The sequence below is a fragment of the Heterodontus francisci genome, chromosome 7 (assembly GCF_036365525.1).
Source record: "Heterodontus francisci isolate sHetFra1 chromosome 7, sHetFra1.hap1, whole genome shotgun sequence".
NCBI lineage: Eukaryota > Metazoa > Chordata > Chondrichthyes > Heterodontiformes > Heterodontidae > Heterodontus > Heterodontus francisci.
This window is the reverse complement of record NC_090377.1, coordinates 14,270,769-14,293,407: the sequence shown is the minus strand read 5'-3', so window position 1 is coordinate 14,293,407 and position 22,639 is coordinate 14,270,769.

Genomic DNA, 22,639 nt, shown 5'->3' with positions numbered 1-22,639 from the left:
AAAGCAAGCATTCAGGTGCAGCAAACAGTTAGGAAGGCGAATGGCATGTTGGCCTTCATTGCAAGAGGATTTGAGTACAGGAGCAAGGATGTCTTACTGCAGTTATTCAGGGCCTCGGTGAGACCACATCTGGAGTAATGTGTACAGTTTTCGTCTCCTTATCTGAGGAAGGATCTTCTTGCCATGGAGGGAGCGCAAAGAAGATTTACTAGGCTGATTCCTGGGATGGCAGGATTGACGTATGAGGAGAGATTGGGTCAACTTGGCCCATATTCACTAGAGTTTAGAAGAATGAGAGGGGATCTCACAGAAACCCATAAATGTCCAACAGGACTAGACAGGCTAGATGCAGGGAGGATGTTCCTGATGGTTGGGGAGTCCAGAACCAGGGGTCACAGTCTCAGGATACGGGGTATGCCATTTAGAACCGAGATGAGGAGAAATGTCTTTACTCAGAGGGTGGTGAACCTGTGGAATTTTCTACCATAAAAGGCAGTGGAGGCCAAGTCATCAAATAAATTCAAGAAGGAGATGGATATCTTTCTTGATGCCAAAGGGATCAAGGGATATGGGGAGAAAGTAGGAACAGGGGACTGGATTAGACGATCAGCCATGATCTTTTTTGAATGCCGGAGCAGGCCCGAAGGGCTGAATGGCCTACTCCTGCTCTTATTTTCTATGTTTCTATGTTTAAAGCGATCATACAACAATAATGATAATGCTTAACCCTTAATATTACAGAATCACAGAATCACAGCGCAGAAGGTGGTCATTCGGCCTATCATATTTGCAGCAGCTCTCTGAAAGAGCTATTCACCGAGTTCCATTCCCCCGTCTTCTCCCTGTAACTCTGCACATTCTTCCTTTTCATAGAACAGTCTAATTCCCTTTTGAATGCTTCAATTGAACCTGCCTCCACTGCACTCTCAGGCATCGCATTCCAGATCTTAACCACTTGCTGCGTGAAAATGTTCTTCCGCATGTCGCTTTTGCATCTGTTACACATTACTTTAAATCTGTGACTTCTCGTTCTTGATCTTTTCATGAGTTGGAAAAGTTTTCCCTTATCTCTTCTGTCCAGACCCCTCATGATTTTATTTATTTTTTATTTATTTAGATACAGCACTGAAACAGGCCCTTCGGCCCACCGAGTCTGTGCTGACCAACAATCACCCATTTATACTAATCCTCAAATGGCTCGGAACGCATACTGTCCATCCGACTGCTCACCACCTCTGGTCCAGTACACCTTCTCAGCATCTATGCTCCAACACTCTGCTCCGCACCTGAAGCTAAAGACCAGTTCTATGAACAACTCCATAACATCATTAGCAGCATCCCCAACACCGAACACCTATTCCTGCTGGGGGACTTTAATGCCAGGGTTGGGGCCGACCATGACTCATGGCCCTCCTGCCTTGGGCGCTATGGCGTTGGAAGGATGAATGAGAACGGGCAGAGACTGCTTGAGTTGTGTACCTATCATAACCTCTGCATCACCAACTCGTTCTTTCACACTAAACCCTGTCACCAGGTTTCATGGAGGCACCCAAGATCACGTCGTTGGCACCAGCTAGACCTCATTGTCACAAGGCGAGCCGCCTTAAACAGTGTTCAAATCACACGCAGCTTCCACAGTGCGGACTGCGACACCGACCACTCCCTGGTGTGCAGCAAGGTTAGACTCAGACCAAAGAAGTTCCAAGCAGAAGGGCCACCCGCGCATCAACACGAGCAGAATTTCTCACCCACAGCTGTTACAAAAATTTCTAAATTCACTTGTAACAGCCCTTCAAAACACTCCCACAGGGGATGCTGAGACCAAGTGGGCCCACATCAGAGACGCCATCTATGAGTCAGCTTTGACCACCTACGGCAAAAGTGCGAAGAGAAATGCAGACTGGTTTCAATCTCATAATGAAGAGCTGGAACCTGTCATAGCCGCTAAGCGCATTGCACTTTTGAACTACAAGAAAGCCCCCAGCGATTTAACATCCGCAGCACTTAAAGCAGCCAGAAGTACTGCACAAAGAACAGCTAGGCGTTGCGCAAACGACTACTGGCAACACCTATGCAGTCATATTCAGCTGGCCTCAGACACCGGAAACATCAGAGGAATGTATGATGGCATGAAGAGAGCTCTTGGGCCAACCATCAAGAAGATCACCCCCCTCAAATCTAAATCGGGGGACATAATCACTGACCAACGCAAACAGATGGACCGCTGGGTTGAGCACTACCTAGAACTGTACTCCAGGGAGAATGCTGTCACTGAGACTGCCCTCAATGCAGCCCAGCCTCTACCAGTCATGGATGAGCTGGACATACAGCCAACAAAATCGGAACTCAGTGATGCCATTGATTCCCTAGCCAGCGGAAAAGCCCCTGGGAAGGACAGCATTACCCCTGAAATAATCAAGAGTGCCAAGCCTGCTATACTCTCAGCACTACATGAACTGCTATGCCTGTGCTGGGACGAGGGAGCAGTACCCCAGGACATGCGCGATGCCAACATCAACACCCTCTATAAAAACAAAGGTGACCGTGGTGACTGCAACAACTACCGTGGAATCTCCCTGCTCAGCATAGTGGGGAAAGTCTTTGCTCGAGTCGCTCTGAACAGGCTCCAGAAGCTGGCCGAGCGCGTCTACCCTGAGGCACAGTGTGGCTTTCGTGCAGAGAGATCGACTATTGACATGCTGTTCTCCCTTCGTCAGATACAGGAGAAATGCCGTGAACAACAGATGCCCCTCTACATTGCTTTCATTGATCTCACCAAAGCCTTTGACCTCGTCAGCAGACGTGGTCTCTTCAGACTACTAGAAAAGATCGGATGTCCACCAAAGCTACTAAGTATCATCACCTCATTCCATGACAATATGAAAGGCACAATTCAACATGGTGGCTCCTCATCAGAGCCCTTTCCTATCCTGAGTGGTGTGAAACAGGGCTGTGTTCTCGCACCCACACTTTTTGGGATTTTCTTCTCCCTGCTGCTTTCACATGCGTTCAAATCCTCTGAAGAAGGAATTTTCCTCCACACAAGATCAGGGGGCAGGTTGTTCAACCTTGCCCGTCTAAGAGCGAAGTCCAAAGTACGGAAAGTCCTCATCAGAGAACTCCTCTTTGCTGACGATGCTGCTTTAACATCTCACACTGAAGAATGCCTGCAGAGTCTCATCGACAGGTTTGCGTCTGCCTGCAATGAATTTGGCCTAACCATCAGCCTCAAGAAAACGAACATCATGGGGCAGGATGTCAGAAATGCTCCATCCATCAATATTGGCGACCACGCTCTGGAAGTGGTTCAAGCGTTCACCTACCTAGGCTCAACTATCACCAGTAACCTGTCTCTAGATGCAGAAATCAACAAGCGCATGGGTAAGGCTTCCACTGCTATGCCCAGACTGGCCAAGAGAGTGTGGGAAAATGGCGCATTGACACGGAACACAAAAGTCCGAGTGTATCAGGCCTGTGTACTCAGTACCTTGCTCTACGGCAGCGAGGCCTGGACAACGTATGCCAGCCAAGAGCGACGTCTCAATTCATTCCATCTTCGCTGCCTTCGGAGAATACTTGGCATCAGGTGGCAGGACTATATCTCCAACACAGAAGTCCTTGAAGCGGCCAACACCCCCAGCTTATACACACTACTGAGTCAGCGGCGCTTGAGATGGCATGGCCATGTGAGCCGCATGGAAGATGGCAGGATCCCCAAAGACACATTGTACAGCGAGCTCGCCACTGGTATCAGACCCACCGGCCGTCCATGTCTCCGTTATAAAGACGTCTGCAAACGCGACATGAAATCGTGTGACATTGATCACAAGTCGTGGGAGTCAGTTGCCAGCATTCGCCAGAGCTGGCGGGCAGCCATAAAGACAGGGCTAAATTGTGGCGAGTCGAAGAGACTTAGTAGTTGGCAGGAAAAAAGACAGAGGCGCAAGGGGAGAGCCAACTGTGCAACAGCCCCAACAAACAAATTTCTCTGCAGCACCTGTGGAAGAGCCTGTCACTCCAGAATTGGCCTTTATAGCCACTCCAGGCGCTGCTTCACAAACCACTGACCACCTCCAGGCGCGCATCCATTGTCTCTCGAGATAAGGAGGCCCAAAAGAAGAAGACATTAATCCCATATTCGCTACCACATCCCCACCATTCTCCTACCACCTACCTACACTAGGGGCAATTTACAATGGCCAATTTACCTATCAACCTGCAAGTCTTTGGCTGTGGGAGGAAACCAGAGCACCCGACGAAAACCCACACGGTCACAGGGAGAACTTGCAAACTCCGCAAAGGCAGTACCCAGAATTGAACCCGGGTCGCTGGAGCTGTGAGGCTGCGGTGCTAATCACTGCGCCTCTATCAAATCACCTCTCAGCCTTTTCTTCTCTAAGGAAAAGAGTCCTGATTTCTCCAATCTGTCTTCATAATTGATGTGATTCGAGCTATGTCATTCAGGGGTGATGTCAGGAAACACTTCTTCACACATAGTTTTGTGGAAATCTGGAGCACTCTCTCCCAAAAAGCTGCTGAGGCTGGGCGTCAATTAAAAATATCAAAACAGTGGGCATTATAGATTTTTGTTAGGTAAGGGTATGAGGAGATTGAGAACCAAGGCGGGCAAATGGAGCTGAGATACAGATCAGCCATGATTTAACTGAATGGCAGAATAGGCTCAAGGGGCTGAATGGCCTTCTCCTGCTCCTATATTCACACATTTTATGGTGACTTATGCAGCTACCATGAAGATCTGCTGTCCAACTAGGGAGGTTTCAGTTCCAGCTTTATCAGTGCCTAGGGTCAATTAATGACCATCCTCTTTAGATGAGTGAAGTTGCTTGCAAGTCAAGTAGTTCTTTTAGACAATGGATGTTTGGAACTAAGTCAACACTCCATCATGGATCTGGCATGATACCTGACTCCAAAGTTCTGTTGATGGCTGACCGGCCAGTCTGTCACATTAATGGGACATGGAGGGGCAGTCCTAGTGCTGAGGTCTGAGATCCTTCCTCTAAGCTCTAGTTAGCCCTGTAAGCCAATGTCCTAATGGGTAGCATGCTCTTGGCTTTGTAGCTGGTTGAACTCCAGCAGTATCAATCCACACCCAAGGTGTTTGGACTCGGGTGGGTGGAATGCTTTTTAAAATTACCTCCCGATAGCTGGGTGCTGCTGGCAAAGCCAACACTTATTACCCCATTCCTAGTTGCATTTGGAGGTGAGGGTGGACTTCTTCTTGGACTGCTGAAGGCCATGTGGTGAAGATTCTCCCACAATACTGTTAAGTGGGGAGTTTCAGGATGCTGACACCATGACTGGCTCAAAGACTGGTGTGGTGGAAGTGGGTTCCGGTTCGTGGGGCACTGGGTCCAGTACTGGGGAAAGTGATGGCTGTACCGTTGGGACGGTCTACACCTGAACCGCACTTGAGATGGCTTGGCCATGTGAGCCGCATGGAAGATGACAGGATCCCCAAGGACACATTGTACAGTGAGCTCGTCACTGGTGTCAGACCCACCAGCCATCCATGTCTCCGCTTTAAAGATGTCTGCAAATGCAACATGAAGTCCTGTGACATTGACCACAAGTCGTGGGAGTCTGTTGCCAGAGATCGCCAGAGCTGGCGGACAGCCATAAATGCGGGGCTAAAGAGTGGCGAGTAGAAGGGACTTAGCAGTTGGCAGGAAAAAAGACAGAAGTGCAAGGGGAGAGCCAACTGTGTAACAACCCCGACAACCAATTTTATCTGCAGCACCTGTGGAAGAGTCTGTCACTCTAAAATTGGCCTTTATAGCCACTCCAGGCGCGGCTTCACAAACCACTGACCACATCTAGGCTCTTGTCTCGAGACAAGGAGGCCAAAGAAGAAGAAGAGGTAGCAGCGATCATAATATGATTGAATTTTACATTCAGTTTGAGGGAGAGAAGAGTGGGTCCAAGACCAGTATTTTAAACTTAAATAAGGGCAATTATGAGGGCTTGAAAGCAGAGCTAGCTAAAGTGAACTGGCAAATCAGGTTAAGGGATAGACATTTAAGAGGATATTTCAGAATACACAGGATACATTTCAATGAGAAAGAAAAAATCCAAGAGTGGGACCCACCATCCGTGGTTAACTAAAACAGTTAAAGCTATTATCAAACTTAAAGAAAAAGCCTATAATTGCGCAAAGATGGGAGGCAGGTCAGAAGATTGGACAGAATATAAAAAACAGCAAAGAATGACTAAAAGATTGAGAAGGAAGGTAAAATCAGAGCACAAGAGAAAGCTAGCTAGAAATATAAAGACAGATAGTAAGAGTTTCTATAAATACTTAAAAAAGAAAAGAGTTAACAAAGTGTGTTCGTCCTATAAAAAGTGAATCTAGGGAATTAATAATGGATAATAAGAAGATGGTAGATGAATTGAACAGATAATTTGCATCGGTCTTCACTATTGCGGATGCAAGTAACATCCCAGAATTAGCTGTAAGTCAGGCAATGGAAGGGAGGGAGGAACTCAAGGAAATTACAATCACCAGGGAAGTGGTACTGAACAAATTGTTGAAGCTGCGGGCCGACCAGTCCCCTGGTCCTGATGGACTTCATCCTCGGGTGTTAAAAGAAGTGAGATAGTTGATGCCTTAGTTTGAATTTTCCAAAATTCCCTAAATTCAGGGAAGGTTCCGTTAGATTGGAAAATAGCGAATATCTGTTTATTCAAAAAGGGAGGGAGACAGAAAGCAGTAAACTATAGGCTAGTTAGCTTAACATCTTTCTTCGGGAAAATGTTAGAAGCTATTATTAAAGATGTTGTAACAGGGCATTTAGAAAAATTCAAGGTTATCAGGCAGAGTCAGCATGGTTTTGTGAAAGGGAAATCATGTTTAACCAATTTATTGGAGTTCTTTGAGGAAATCACGTGTGCTGTGAATAAAGGGGAACCGGTGGATGCATTGTATTTAGATTTCCAGAAGGCATTTGATAAGGTGCCACATCAAAGGTTATGGCAGAAAGTAAAAGCTCATGGTGTAGAGAATAATATATTGGCATGGATAGAAGATTGGTTAGCTAACAGGAAACAGAAAGTAGGCATAAATGGGTAATTTTCTGATTGGCAAGATGTAATGAGTGGTGTGCCACAGGGATCTGTGCTGGGGCCTCAACTTTTTACAATTTATATAAATGACTTAGATGAAGGGACCGAAGGTATGGATGCTAAATTTGCTGATGACACAAAGATAGATAGGAAAGTAAGTTGTGAAGAGGATATAAGGAGGCTACAAAGGGATATAAATAGGTTAAGTGAGTGGGCAAAGACCTGGTAAATGGAGTATAATGTGGGAAAGTGGGAAATTGTCCACTTTGGCAGGAAGAATAAAACGGAAGCATATTATCTAAATGGTGAGAGATTGCAGAGCTCTGAAGGGTCGGGGTGTCCTAGTGCATGAATCACAAAAGGTTAGTATGCAGGTATAGCACGTAATTAGGAAAGCTAATAGAATGTTATCGTTTATCGCCAGGAGAAGTGAATACAAAAGTAGGGAGGTTATGCTTCACCTATACAGGGCATTGGTGAGATCACATCTGGAGTACTGTGTACAGTACTGGTCTCCTTATTTAAGTAAGGATGTGAATGCGTTGGAGGCAGTACAGAGAAGGTTTACTTGACTAATACCTGGAATGGACGGGCTGTCTCATGAGGAAAGATTGGACAGGCTAGGCTTATATCCGCTGGAATTCAGAAGTGTAAGAGGCAACTTGATTGAAATATATAAGATCCTGAGGGGTCTTGATAGGGTGGATGTGGAAAGGATGTTTCCCCTTGTGGGAGAATCTAGAACTAAGGGACACTGTTAAAAATACGGGATCGCCCATTTAAGACAGAGATGAGGAGAAACATTTTCTTTCAGAGGGTTGTGAGTCTTTGGAATTCTCTTCCTCAAAAGGCTGTGAAAGCAGAGCCTTTGAATATTTTTAAGGCAGAGGTAGATAGATTCTTGATAAGCAAAGGGATGGAAGGTTATCGGGGATAGGTGAAAATGTGGAGTAATCAGTTCAGCCATGATCTTATTGAATGGCGGAGCAGGATTGAAGGGCCGAGTGGCCTACTCCTGCTCCTAATTCGTATGTTCATATGACAATGAAGGAACAATGACAGATATGTACAAGTTAGGGTGGTGTGTGAGATGGAGGGTAATTTGGAGGCGATATTCTTCCCACCCACCTTGTCCATCCTGGTCTTGGGTTCAGGAAGTGCTGTTGAAGAAGTCTTGGCAACTTGCTGTGGTGCGCCTTGTAGTTGGTATACATGCAGACACGATCTACAAGAAGAGAACATGTACACTCTACCAGTGTAGATTTCCCAATAGATTGATTAGGACACTCTTAAACATGATGAGGGGTCTCCACATCTCTCTCTGACACCCAGTGGACTAGCAAAAGTGAGTGTCAACAGCTTCTGAGGAAAATGGAACTCAGACCAATCCAGCCCTTGCCCAATGTCCATCCAATCAATCATCCAACAGGGAATGACTGGACTAGAAGCAGGAAAGGGGACTGAATTTTATCCTTTCACTAAACCAGAGGAACGAAGGCAAATCTCACAGGCCCCCATTCATTGCCTCAAGAGTAAATGCATCGCTCATGAAACAATGCATTGGAAAGGGTGCAGAAGGAGATATCGAATGAGTGGAAAACCTATGGATATTATGTTTTATAAAGAAGTCAAGCAGTTAAAATTTTCAGTAAAGAGGTCAATGCAGGCTATTTGTGTCCTGTTCTTACAAGTTAAAGAAACAAGATAAATATCCACAGTATTGTGTTTAGACAGTTGCAGTTCAGATGTTGCTGCCAGGGATGCTGTAGGCATGACTGCAATTAGCAGCCATTCTTGCTGTCTGTTCTCCCGTGCGAGAAGCAGCAGGAGAGAATGAGGGAAAGAAAGAGAAAAAGAGTGGGTGGGACAGGCGGAGGTAGAACATTTCGAATAGACTCCATCACAGCTTTTATGTCCCTCTGATCAGACGCCGTGTGAAGGTTGCGGGACTGAAAGAAGTTGCTCTTGTTTAGACTGCTCATGTTCTCCTGCCTGGAAGCTCACTGGGGGAGGGCTGATTAGTCAGAGTCTCCATTCCACTGGCTTTTTGCTCACATGTCAAGAATGGGTGGTCTAAATAAACAAGAAACTTCGCATCTCCTAACCCGCAACTAATAGAGGCAGAATTAGAAGCCTTTCCTAATTAATTACAGCATTCCTTAAATGCTGCACTGACTTGGCTGCATAAAATGCAACACACCCAGTCCTAAAACACCAATTAACACACAACAGAAGCCAGCTCTTGTCCCTGATAGGCTAATACCTGTGCAAACAACAACCAAAATATTTCTTCAAAGGATGAAAGTTATTATTTTTTGGAACGAAAGGTGCATTTTTGTGCTAGCATTTCCTAACACAGTAGTTGCCTGGAGTTGTCAATCTCTGCAATGGTTTAAGAGAGAGAGGAAACATTACTCTGCTCATGTTACAAGGTCTAGAGTTTCACCAGCCTAATGACACGCTTTAAAGTCCTCCATCCCCTCCCATTCTGAGACTACGGTGCAGTTGTTTTGAATTGCTACCAAAGTTCAGTTCACTATTGTGGCACTTTTAGCTGCAACCACCCCTCCCCACCCCACCCCTTCCTCTGTCTCTTCTCCTGAAAGTCTTGATTCGTGCCCCCATTTCATTGGAGTGCAATCCCACATCCAAGCGGTGGATGTACATGTGTGAGGCTTAGGGTTGGCAACTCTTCAGGATTGCCTTGGAACCTCCAGGAAATGAAGATGAATCTCTAGGACGCTGCTACTCCCTCCCTAACAGCACTGTGGGTGTACCTACGGCTTACCATGACCTTCTCAAGGGCAATTAGGGATGGGCAATAAATGGTCGCCTTACCAGCAATGCCCACATCCCAAGAATGAATGAAAAAAAGACACACCTGGGAGAAAAATCATTGGGGCATTAAAAATAAATGTGCTTTTTTGAAAAATAATTTTCTTTAAACACTTTCTTTTATTAATTATAAACATACTAGAGATGGGGGAGTAAAAAGCAGTTTGACTGATAGGCAAGATAAATCCAATCAGTGACCTTGTCTGTTCTTCAGTTAGCCGTGGGAGAGCATGTGATGAAATCTCCAGGAATAGACTCAACCAGAGTTGGCAACCCTTGTGAGGCATGGTGTTAGCTATCAGCCAGTTATCAGACCAGGCAGGGAGTGGGTAAGTATTTTGGGGAGAAAAAGACAAAACTTCCGCAAACCACAAATGGATCATAATATGGTACTGCCAAGGGATTGAGGAAAAGCTGGTACTGTTACATTTGTTGCCCATCTGATTGGCTTGCTAGGTCATTTCAGAAAGTTTTCGGAGTCAATGAAATAGTGTGAGACTGGAGTCATATCTAGCTCAGATCAGGTAGGGCTGGCAGGTTCATCTCCTGAAAGATTTGTGACCCTTCTGCATTTTCAAAGGCAGTACAGATGCTTTCATTATTAGTTTTCAGGTGCTGGCCTCTCTCTCTTTTCAATTCAGTTGCACAACTTACCATAAAAAGAAAGTCTTGCATTTATATAGTGCCTTTCACAACCTCAGGACATCCCAAAATGCTTTACAGCCAATGAAATACTTTTGAAGTGTAGTCAGTGTTGTAACGTAGGAGTTACAGCAGCCAATTTGCACACAGCAAGGTCTCACAAACAGCAATGTGGTAAAGACCAGATAACGTTTATTTTCTTTAGTGATGTTAAGGGATAAATATTGGCCAGAATCCCGGGATACTTCCCCTGCTCTTCTTCAAAATAGTGCCATGGGATCTTTCACATCCACTGCAGTTTAATGTCTCCTTCAAACAACAACACCTTGGACAGTACAGAGCTCCCTCAGTACTGCACTGAAAGTATCAGTTTAGGTTACGTGCTCAAGTCTTTACATGAACCCATGACTTTCTAACTCCGAGGCAACTCACTAACATCATTCACTACCTCTGGGTTGTTAATCTAGTGCCATAGCCTCTACACTAGCCCAGCCCCATGTTAATGATTCTTTCCAGTCTTTTGCAGGGTTCAGAAGTTAGACAATGACAACTATAAGGCAGTATCTACCCTCTTGGTGGACATTATATCAAGCTGTTGTTTGACCCCCGTTAGAGTGCTGCATTCATTTATGTGCATCGCACCTCCAGAAAGATATATTGGCTTTGGAAGGGGACACGGGGAGGGGTGGTGGGGAGGGACGAGGGGTGGGGGGAGGGGTTCCATGCTAAAAGAACTGCCTCCGCCAAAGGCTGTTGAAGCTAGGTCAATTGAAAATATCAAAACAGGTCAGCCGTAGTCTAATTGAATGGCGGAACAAGTTTGAGAGGCTGAATGGCCTACTCTTATTCCTATGATTTCTTGTCATCCGGTTTAATATAATGAATTCAAGCATGCAGGTGTATGTAAGACAGGAGGTGAGCCACCCACAGATGATAAGGGAGTACTGAATAACCCAGAATTACAGCTGAACCAGTTCAAGCAAATGCTAATGATATCAAGAGCCAATTAGAACTTGGTAACAACTGCAGTGTTGTTTCCCATAATCATGTTGACAACCCAACACATCATCACCAGTGTCAACATAATCGCATTTAGAGACAATTATGATTTAATGATCATCCTGCAGCTACCAAATCTGTAATTAGACAACATTTGCATGTAAATTATTTTTTTTTAGTAATGGGTGATGATGTCTCAGATTATCAAAACTACTGTGCTTGCCACATCTTTCTGTCAAAGGAAAGCAATCTAAAATGAGTGAATGTCTTGTACTTGTGGCTTCTTTCTCTTTGACTCTATCTCTTCTTTTTTTCCCCCCTCTATCTCTTTTCGGGCCCCAGGGTGTCAGACTTGGCTCAGTGGGCGTCATGGGTGTTCTCCTGCTTACCCACTGGAACATTGTCGGAAGAGCCACAGAAACATCACAAAGAAAAACGCCTAAACAACATTTATCTCATTTCTTCCCGGTTTCTGCAGCCGATTGGCTGAATTTAGAATGTAGGCACTGTTGGACGACAAAAGTCCATCTAATTCAACTTCTGCCACCCGAGTAGTGGCATGATACATGATAATGGAGTTATTGACTAATCAGAGCAATCAATCTCTATCAATTAGTTTACAGCAGACCCAGACACGAGGCAGTTGGTGGAGAGCTTTGGGAACCAGAGGGTTCAAATTTACCAGTTCCTACCGAGCACTCCTATAATGTAAATCAAGATATCATTTTCTGAAAGAAATTGATCTAATTTGCATCTGAATGAATGTTTCTGTCATCTCCCTCAGAAACCTGATACAGAGATTGACGACTCACTGAGTTAGGGATGCGAAGTGGCAGCGCCCCTTTGGAAATTCACCCCATGCGTCTTAATCCCCAACCTCAGAAAAGTTCCCCCTTACTGCGTGAAAGTTCCATTTCCCTCAATAACTGTCCTTGGGATCTATCTTTGAATGAGATAACCAATGTTGCACCAATTAGTGACAAACTGTCAGCTTGAAGTTGACTCATAGGTGTTGGTTTACCAAGTAGACCTTGCCAGTGCCTCATTCGAGGGATACATATATCGGGTATGCTGTCCACCTACTGATTTCAGAAGCTGAGTCTGGGGTCTTCAAGTCCCATGCAGTCCACTTGATCAGCACCCCACTCACACCTTAAACATCCACTCCCTCCACCACTGGCACACTATGGCTGCAGCATATACTGTGGATAGGGTGCACTGTAGCAACTCACCAAGGCATCTTCAACAGCACCTTACTAAGCCCATGATCTCTAACACCTAGAAGGAGAAGGGAGCAGGTGCATGGGAACACTACCACCACCTGCAAATTCCCCTCTAAGCCACACACCATCCTGACTTGGACATAAATAACTATACCACCATGATCGCCAGGTCAAAATCCTGGAACTCTCTCCCTAACAACATGTGGGAGTCATCTTTTTTTTTTATCATTCATTTATGGAGATGTGGGCGTCGCTGGCCAGCCCAACATTTATTGCCCATCCCTAATTGCCCTTGAGAAGGTGATGGTGAGCTGCCTTCTTGAACCGCTGCAGTCCATGGGAGGTAGGCACACCCACAGTGCTGGTAGGGAGGGAGTTCCAGCATTTTGACCCAGCGACAGTGAAGGAACAGCGATCTAGTTCCAAGTCAAGAAGGTGTGTGGCTTGGAGAGGAACTTGCAGGTGGTGGTGTTTCCATGCCCTTGCCCTCTAGGTGGTAGAGGTCGCAGGTTTGGAAGGTGCTGTCGAAGGAGCCTTGGTCTCTTCACAGAACAGAATGAATTTTTAAAAAAGTAATGGGAAATATCCCAGAAGAAATAACAGACTTTAGGAAAGGTGGGGGGATCTGGAACAAAAATGTACAGAAAGTCAGTAAAAAGCCATCAATTCCATTACCAATTCTGCTTCTTTGGTATAATGTGACTGTGAGAAATTCTTCTTTGCCACAAATTCCTGTGCCAACGGCAGTTGTTTTATCTCAAGTTAAAAAAAAAAGATGTTATTTTTATCAGGATGAAACTTGCTGACATCAAAACATTCACACGCTTAATTATGCATCTGAGATCATCGGACCGATAGTTGCTGTTTTTGTAAAACTGAGTGACTTTTTAAACACTTCTTAAATTCAACTTGCATTCAGACTTGGAAACTGGTTTACTGACACCCTGTGGTGCAGTTAGTGTTTTACCCCTCAGGTCACTGGGAATCTAAATGTCATGTCAACCAGGTTTCTATTATGTTGAAAGAGATGTCACAAGACAGGTTTTTATTTTTGTTATTTGTATTCTTTCCCATACCTATTTTTAAACATGATTTTACGTTTCCTTCCCAGCTGCAGGTGGCCAGGTATCCTACCCACACCTCTCCATGACTAGCACCCTCCTGCAAGGCCTGTTAAGATGGTCATAAAACTGGCGCTAAGGAAGTCAGTTTTATGACCATCAGGGGAAAACATGTCAACTGCTTGGTGCCATCTTCTGGTGTGCCTTAGTGGTGTGTCATTCAGCTGCTTGACTGTTCCTGTATTCAATGTATACTTAGGAATAGAAGTAGGTCCATTCAACCCATTGTGCCGGTTCCCCCATTCTATTAGATTATGGCTGATCTCTACCTCCATTTACGCATCTTGATATGCAGCAAGATGATGCAGAGGATTATGGTGAGCTGGACCCAAGTTTTCTTGTCATTGTGGGGGTTTTTTTAGATGTGTACCATGTAGGGCGGCACAGTGGCGCAGTGGTAGGGCGGCACAGTGGCGCAGTGGTTAGCACCGCAGCCTCACAGCTCCAGGGACCCGGGTTCGATTCTGGGTACTGCCTGTGTGGAGTTTGCAAGTTCTCCCTGTGTCTGCGTGGGTTTTCTCCGGGTGCTCCGGTTTCCTCCCACATGCCAAAAGACTTGCAGGTTGACAGGTAAATTGGCCATTATAAATTGTCACCTGTATAGGTAGATAGGTGTTAGGGAAATATAGGGACAGGTGGGGATGTTTGTTGGGAATATGGGATTAGTGTAGGATTAGTATAAATGGGTGGTTGATGTTCGGCACAGACTCGGTGGGCTGAAGGGCCTGTTTCAGTGCTGTATCTCTAATCTAATCTAATCTAGACTTGAGAGTCATGCATAAAGTTTAAGTCCATGTTCTCATCAATCCACACACATCTCAAGTTGCACATATTACCAGATGTTCTAATTTAGGATTTATCCATCAGGGAGCATCAAACACCATGATGACCCTTTCCAAACCTCCAAGGTCATAAATCAGCCATATCTTCAGCGGATAGCTCCTGTTGCCAAGTATTGATCCTTGCAGGCGTTCAGGAGGGCTGAATAGTGCTGGCACCTGGGAGTTCCAGAGAATGAAAGCATCGTGACTGCTCCCAGGGTAACGTGCACACACCTGCAAGATTCCTTTACAATGGTCACAGACGAGCTGAACATTCATTGAGTGGAACCCCTTGCGATTAATGAAGGCGCCTGACTGAACTGCAGGTGATCTAATGGCTGCATGAGTACAGTCTATTACGCCCTGTACCATTGGGAACCCAGCAATGGTGCTGAAGCCAAAACCAAGAAATGCTGGAATCACTCAGCAGGTCTGGCAGCATCTGTGGAAAGAGAAGCAGAGTTAACGTTTCGGGTCAGTGACCCTTCTTCGGAACTGACAAATATTAGAAAAGTCACAGATTATAAGCAAGTGAGGTGGGGGTGGGGCAAGAGATAACAAAGGAGAAGGTGCAGATTGGACCAGGCCACATAGCTGACCAAAAGGTCACGGAGCAAAGGCAAACAATATGTTAATGGTGTGTTGAAAGACAAAGCATTAGTACAGATTAGGTGTGAATACACTGAATATTGAACAGCAGCAAGCGCAAACCTGAAAAAAAACCTGAAAAAAACAGTGGGTAAGCAAACTGAACAAACTAAGATGAAATGAAATAAATGCAAAAAAAGATAGTAAAAAATGTAAAAAAGAATGTAAAAAAAAGGAAGAAAAAATAACTAAAAATGAAAGTAAAATGGGAGGCTGTCATGCTCTGAAATTATTGAACTCAATGTTCAGTCCGGCAGGCTGTAGTGTGCCTAATCGGTAGATGAGATGCTGTTCCTCGAGCTTGCGTTGATGTTCACTGGAACACTGCAGCAATCCCAGGACAGAGATGTGAGCATGAGAGCAGGGGGGAGTGTTGAAATGGCAAGCAACCGGAAGCTCAGGGTCCTGCTTGCGGACTGAGCGGAGATGTTCCGCAAAGCGGTCACCCAGTCTGCGCTTGGTCTCCCCAATGTAGAGGAGACCACACTGTGAGCAGCGAATACAGTATACTACATTGAAAGAAGTACAAGTAAATCGCTGCTTCACCTGAAAGGAGTGTTTGGGGCCTGGGATAGTGAGGAGAGGGGAGGTAAATGGGCAGGTATTACACCTCCTGCGATTGCAGGGGAAGGTGCTCTGGGACGGGGACGAGGTGGTGGGGGTAATGGAGGAGTGGACCAGGGTGTCGCAGAGGGAACGATCCCTTCGGAATGCTGACAGGGGAAGGTGCGACTGGTAGTGGCATCACGCTGGAGGTGGCGAAAATGGCGGAGGATGATCCTTTGGATATGGAGGCTGGTGGGATGAAAAGTGAGGACAAGGGGAACCCTGTCACGGTTCTGGGAGGGAGGGGAAGGGGTGAGGCTAGAGGTGCGGGGAATGGGTCGGACACGGTTGAGGGCCCTGTCAACCACAGTGGGGGGAAATCCTCGGTTGAGGAAAAAGGAGGTCATATCAGAAGCACCGTCATGGAAGGTAGCATCATCAGAGCAGATGCGTCGGAGACGGAGAAACTGGGAGAATGGAATGTAGTCCTTACAGGAGGTAGGGTGTGAAGAAGTGTAGTCGAGGTAGCTGTGGGAGTCGGTGGGCTTATAATGGATATTGGTAGACAACCTATCCCCAGAGATGGAGACAGAGAAGTCGAGGAAGGGAAGGGAAGTGTCAGAGATGGACCATGTAAAGGTGAGAGAAGGGTGGAAATTGGAAGCAAATTTGATAAAGTTTTCTAGTTCGGGGCGGGAGCAGGAAACGGCACCGATACAGTCATCAATGTACCGGAAAAAGAGTTGGGGGAGGGGGCCTGAGTAGGACTGGAACAAAGAATGCTCGACATATCCCACAAAAAGACAGGCATAACTAGGACCCATGCGTGTACCCATAGCGACACCTTTTACTTGAAGGAAGTGCGTGGAGTTGAAGGAGAAGTTGTTCAATGTGAGAACAAGTTCAGCCAGGTGGAGGAGGGTGGTGGTGGATGGATGCTGAAGCCTCTGGCTCTCTCGGCCTGACTGGTGGTGTCCGTCTTGAAGTTGATGAAATGGTTGGCACGCCTGAACATGGCATCAGTCACAACCTTTATGCAGTGATGCGCTGATGCTTGGGAGACTCCGAACATGTCTGTCAATGAAGCCTGGAATGAGAATGATGCATAAAAATTTCGTGCTACTGTTACCTTCAGTGCGACTGGCATTGGATAGCCAACCGTGCAGTTTGAAGCAACCTCCGCTGCCAGCATCTCACACGGAGATGTGACAGTCTCCCGTGACAGGCGCAGTCTTCTTCAGCACTGACGTTCTGACAGTTGCAGGAAGCTCAAACGCGGGCAGTAGACCCTGCCGGCTGGATAGGCTCGTCTCCAGGCCACTCTGCCACCTTCACCCTCTCCCCCATTACGAGGCTGCACTTGGCCAGCAGGTTTGCTTGCTCCCCTGCCCAGTTGTCCTCCTGTCCCTCATTGGGACGTAGTCCTCATTAGATGAGCCACCTCCAGAGTGCACAATTCCCGTTGCTGCTGTGTCGCACAGATGCTGTATAGTTCAGGTATTACCAGTCTGCTGTAAGGACAGGCACACACAGCCCCCTCCCTTTCACCCAAGAAATCAATACTGCTGGGGCCCGATTGGGAGTGAGTAACACTCAGATGAACCCTGCTGAACAAGCTGAAACTACCACAAACTTTAAAATAACAATGAACAATTAACAAAGAACCAACAAAACAGTACCTCCAACTCCCTCACAGATACACTGCTTGCTGCTCTTTTAAACCTGCCGGGTTCCCGAAACACCCCTCAACTCGTTTTATGGCCATAAAATCGGACAGCCAACGTAAAATGGCTGTCAATTGGTGTTTTAACGACCTCAATTGCCCTTTAATTGATTGTAAGCGGACGGCGGGCAGCGCCTCAATCTTACCTGCCGTCCGACCAGCGTAAAAAGGCATTTGTGCGTCATGGTGTCAGGGGCCCGACCCAACGTCATTGACCGCCATTGTACGTCTTGGACGACTCAGAGGAGTCCCGTTTTCCAAAGGTAAAATTCCGGCCAATACTCCAGTTGAGCTGAACCAGTGTTTTATAAAGGTTCAGCATAACTTCCTTGCTTTTGTAATCTATGCCTCTATTTATGAAACCCAGTATCCTGCATGCCTTTTTTAAGCAATTTCTCAACCTACCTTGACAAATGCAACCATTTGTGCACATAAACCCCCCAGGTCTCTTTGTTCCTGCACTCCTTTTAGAATTGCACCCTTTATTTTATATTACATCTCCTCGTTCTTCATAATTCACACTTCTCTGCATTAGATTTCATCTACCACATGTATGAAATTCCAGCAGCCTGTAAATGTCCTCTTGAAGTCTATCACTATCCTCTTCCTCAATATTAACAAAGTTTTAAGAGATCTGCAAATTTTGAAATTGTGCACTGTACACATACAGATCAAGAAATGCAATGGTCCTAGTACCATATTACCCACAGCAAACCTCTTTGTTACCTCATCAAAAAACTCAATCAAATTAGTTAAACAGGATTTGTATTTAACAATTCCATGCTGGCTTTCCTTAATTAAACTATGCTTGTCCAAGTAACTGTTAATTTTGTCCTGGATTACCACTTCTAAAAGATTTCCCACCACCGAGGTTAAACTGACTGGCCTGTAGTTGCTGGGTTTATCTTTATACCCCTTTTTCAACAAGGGTGTAACATTTGCAATGCTCCAGTCCTCTGGCATCCCGCCTGATTATGGCCAGTGCCTCTGCAATGTCCTCCCTTACTTCCTTCATTATCCTTAGATGCATCCCATCTGGTCCTGGTGACTTATCAACTCTAAGTACAGCCAGCCTTTCTAATACCTCCTCTTTATCAATTTTTAGCCCATCCAGTATCTCAACTTCCTCCTCTTTCACTATGACTTTGACAACATTTTTTTCCTTGGTAATAACAGATGCAAAGTAGTTATTTAGTACCTCAGCCATGCCCTCTGTCTCCATGCATAAATACCCTTTTTGGTCCCTAATCAGTCCCAGTCTTCCTTTTACCTGCCTTTTACTATTTATTTGCCTTTGGAAGCTGCTAATCTCTTCTCCCTTTGCCTCTCATTTCCTTTTTCACTTCCCCTCTGAACTTTCCATATTCAGCCTGGTTCTCACTTGTATTATTAACCTGATGTCTGTTATATGCACCCTTTTTTCTGCTTCATATTGCTTTTTATTTCTTTCATCATCCAGCTAGCTCTGGGATTGATTACCCTAATTTTCCCCCCTCTGGCAATATACCATGACTATTCCCGAGTTATCTCCTCTTTAAAGGCAGCCCATTGTTCTGCTATAGTTTTGCCTGCCAATCTTTGATTCCAATTTATCTGTTTTCAACCCACTGAAATTGACCCTCCTCCAATTTGGTATTTTTACTCTTGATTCCTCCATGTGTTTCTCCATAGCTAAGCTAAACCTTATGAGATTATGATCACCATTTCCTAAATGTTCCACGACTGACACTTGATCGTCTTGACCCACCTTATTCCCCAGAACCAGATCCAGGAATGCCTCCTTCCTAATTGGACCAGGAACATACTGATCAAGAAAATTCTCCTGAACACATCTCCCCCTCTCTGCCCTTTACACTTGCCATTGAATGTTAAGGGGAGGTGGTTAGACTTCCTTTTGTTGGACATGGTCATTGTCTGGCATTTGTGTGACATAAATGTTCCTTGCCACTTATCAGCCCAAGCCGGAATGTGTCCAGGTCTTGCTGCATGCAGATTGAACTGCTTCATTATCATAAGAAGTTGTAATTGGAACTGAACACTGTGCAATCATCAGTGAACATCCCTACTTCTGACCTTATGATGGAGGCAAGGTCATTGATGAAGCAGCTGAAGATGGTTGGAGCTAGAACACTACCCTGAGGAACTCCTGCAGTGATGTCCAGGGCTAAGATGGTTAATCTTCAACGGCCACAACCATATTCCTAGCTAGGTACGACTCTAACCAGTGGAAGGTATTTCCCCTGATTCCCATTAACTTTAATTTTATTAGGGCTCCTTGATGCCACCTTCAATCAAATGTAGCCTTGATGTCAAAGGCAGTCACTCTTCTCACCTCTGGAATTCTGCACTTTTTGTCCATGTTTGGACTATGGCTGTTATGTGAGCTGAATGCCCGTGGTGGAATCCAAACTGAGCATCAGTGAGCAAGTTATTGCTGAGTAAGTGCCACTTGATAGCACTGTCAATGACACCTTCCATCACTTTGCTAATGATTGAGAGGAGATTGATGGGGCAGCAATTGGCTGGATTAGATTTGTCCTTTTTTTTGTGGAGAGGACATACCTGGGAAATTTTCCACATTGTTGGGTAGATGCCAACATTGAAGCTGTACTGGAACAGCTTGGCTAGGGGTGCGCATAGTTCTGGAGCACAGGTCTTCAGCACTGCAGCAGGGATGTTTTTAGGGCCCCAGAGCCTTTGCAGTATCCAGTGCACTCAGCTGTTTCTTGACATCACGTGAAGTGAATCAAGTTGGCTGAAGACTGGCATCTGTGATGGTAGGGACCTCAGGAAGAGGCCAAGATGGATCATCTACTTGACACTTCTGGCCGAAGATGTTGCAAATGTTTCAACCTTGTCTTTCCCACTCACATGCTGGGCTCCCCCATTATTGAGGATGGGGATGTTTGTGGAGCATTCATCTCCAGTTGGTTGTTTAATTATCAATCACCATTCACCACTGGATGCATCAGGACTGCAGAGCTTTGAGCTGATCTGTTGGTTATGAGATTGCTGAGCTCTGTCTATAACATGCTTCCTCCGCTGTTTAGCATACATGTAGCATGCTTTTTAGTATGATATGTATTAATAGCTTCACCAGGTTTGCACTTCATGTTTAGGTAGCCTTCTGCTGCTCCTGGCATGCTCTTCTACATTCCTCATTGAACTAGGTTGATAACCCAGCTTAATGATATTGGTAGAGTGGGGGATATGCTGGGCCATGAGGTCAAAGATCGTTGTTGAATACAATTCTGCTGCTGATGATGGCCCACAGCACCTCATGGATACCCAGTTTTGTGCTGCTAGATCTGTTTTGAGTCTACCCCATTTAGCGTTGTGGTAGTGCCACATAACACGATAGAGAATATCCTCAGTGTGACAAAGGGACTTGGTCTCCAAAAGACTGCAGTGGTCACTCCTACCAATACTGTCATGGACAGATGCATCTGAGATTTTGAGGACGAGGTCAGATAGCTTTTTCCCTCATGTCGGTTCTCTCACCACGTGCCACCCCAAGCGCAGTCTGGCTGTTATGTTGTTAGTGCAGATGACTTTGCAAGATCGACTAGATTGGGTGTGCCTTTTTCATGTCCAAATCTGAAGTCCAGGTGAATGCCGAGTGGGCTGTCCAGTTGTATTCTTATTAGACTTTTTCATAGCAGTTTGATACAACTGAGTGTCTTGCTGGGCCATTTCAGAGCGCAGTTAAGAGTCAACCACATTGCTGCGAGTCTGATTTCACACATTGGCCAGACCAGGTAAGGACAGCAGATTTCCTTCCCTAAAAGACATTAGTGAACCAGATGGGATTTTACAACAATCCAGTAGTTACATGGTCACCATTACTTATACTGGATTTTTTTTCAACCAAAGTTATTTAATTAACTGAATTTAAATTTCCCAGCTGTTGTGGTGGGTTTTAAACTCACTTCAAATTATTCATCCCAGGGTTAATAGTACACTCGCACAACCACTATGTTACTGTACCCCCATAACAGTAACATGTCTGTTGTTGCCATTTACATCTCCTCTGAACCCATCTTTTGTTTCTTTATTATCCCATTACCATCCCTTTTTGCCTTGCCCCATCAACCCTTTTGTCATTTAATCTCTACTGCCTTCCATTCCATTTTGTTCTTTACTCCTGCCCTCTTATTCTCTGCACTTGCTTAAAAACAGTCAATTCTCTAACTTCGTCTCGTGTTGGTGAAAGGTCATTGACCTGAAACGTTAACTCTATTTCTTTCACCCCCAGATGCTGCCTGACCTGCTGAGTGTTTTTTTTAGCATTTTCTGTTTTTATTTCAGAGCTCCAGCATTTGCACACTTGTTTGACAAGTCCAATCTGGTTACTCAAATGGATCTTTACTGCACTTTGTAATGAACTGGAGCAGATAACATCTTCAATCCAACTGACTCAGGCAATACTGCTGCACAGACATCGACAACAGTCGCAGTGGTTAGCACCGCAGCCTCACAGCTCCAGCGACCCAGGTTCGATTCTGGGTACTGCCTGTGTGGAGTTTGCAAGTTCTCCCTGTGTCTGCGTGGGTTTCCTCCGGGTGCTCCGGTTTCCTCCCACATGCCAAAAGACTTGCAGGTTGATAGGTAAATTGGCCATTATAAATTGCCCCTAGTATAGGTAGGTGGTAGGGAAATATAGAGACAGGTGTGGATGTGGTAGAAATATGGAATTAGTGTAGGATTAGTATAAATGGGTGGTTGATGGTCGGCACATACTCGGTGGGCCGAAGGGCCTGTTTCAGTGCTGTATCTCTAAAAAAAAAAAAAAATATTGATGGATCTGGAGATTTGAGAGACAAAAAGCACCTCTCAGCTATGAAGCACTAACTCATCTTTTGAGCAGTTCAGACTTAACATTTATTCCTTGTCTATTCCCACAGGCATCCTCACCTTCCCGCAATGTGTGGAGAATTTCAACTTCAGTTCGAGATTGATTCACCCTTTATGCATAAAGAAAGAACTTGCATTTATATAGCA